Here is a 1,219-nt window from a genome sequence, read left to right on the forward strand (position 1 = left end):
ATGAAGGGGGAGGAAGAGAGAGTGGAGCACATCCTGGCCTACCAACCCTTGAGGAAGATATCCCTGCTCTGAGCAGCCAAAGCACGGAGAGGACCATATGGCCGGCCCACTATGCGACACGACATTCCTCACTGACCCATCGCCCTATGGGTCACAACACTGGAGACACAGTGTGGGAATTGCACCAGATCTGATCCCACCACACTGAGGCAAAACACTAAGGGTGTGCAACAGAACAGCAAGGGGAGCAGAGCAACGAAGTCCCCAGGAAATACAAAAAATAGCCTTTAGGGCCAGGGGGGTGGCACCCCATCAGACTTGACCGGCAAACACTCCTGAAGGTCAACAAACAGACCTTGAATTATTTACAGGCTTTTCTATTTTTTTGTCATTGTTTTTTTGTTGTTGTGATTGTTGTTTAGTTTTCTTTTGTTGCTTTGTTTTGTTCTGTCTTGTTTTTGTATCTATTATTATCTCTGCAGGTCTATCTAGATAAGACAGGCGGGACAAACAACCTGGAGGAGAAAACAATCAGATCAATGGTTCTGGGGAGGACATGGGAGAGGGGGAGGTGAAGGAAAGGAAGTGGGTGTTAATAAACCCAGGAACAAGGGAACAACAAGTGATCCAAAAATTGATGATGAGGAGGGTGTAGGAGGCCTGGTAGGGCTGGATGAAGGGCAATGTAATTGAGAGGAATTACTGAAATCCAAATGATGATTGAACACGATAGTGAGATAAGAGGAAAGTAAAAAGGATATAGAGGAAAGAACTAGGAGGCAAAGGGCATTTATAGAGGTCTAAATACAGGCATGTATATACGTAAACATATTTATACATGAGGATGTGGAAATAGATCTATGTGCATGTATTTATAGGTTTAGTATTAAGGTAGCAGATAGACATTGGGCCTCTACTGAAGTACTCCATCAATGCAAGAACACTCATCTTCCAGACCCTATTATTGCTGAAGACAAAGAAGGTGCATAAGCAAATGTGGTGAGGAAAGTTGATGGTACCCGGCTATCAAAAGATATCGCATCTGGAGTCTTAAAGGCTTGAAGATAAACAAGCAGCCATCTAGCTCAGAAGAACAAAGCCCACATGGAAGAAGCACACCAACCTGTGTGATCATGAGGTGTCGATGGGATCAGGTATCAGGCATCAAAGAACAAAAAATCATATCATTCTGAATGAGGGGGAGTGCAGAGTAGAGACT

Source organism: Echinops telfairi, unplaced genomic scaffold, assembly GCF_000313985.2.
Source record: "Echinops telfairi isolate 266 unplaced genomic scaffold, ASM31398v2 ScPeMD7_16;HRSCAF=60, whole genome shotgun sequence".
NCBI lineage: Eukaryota > Metazoa > Chordata > Mammalia > Afrosoricida > Tenrecidae > Echinops > Echinops telfairi.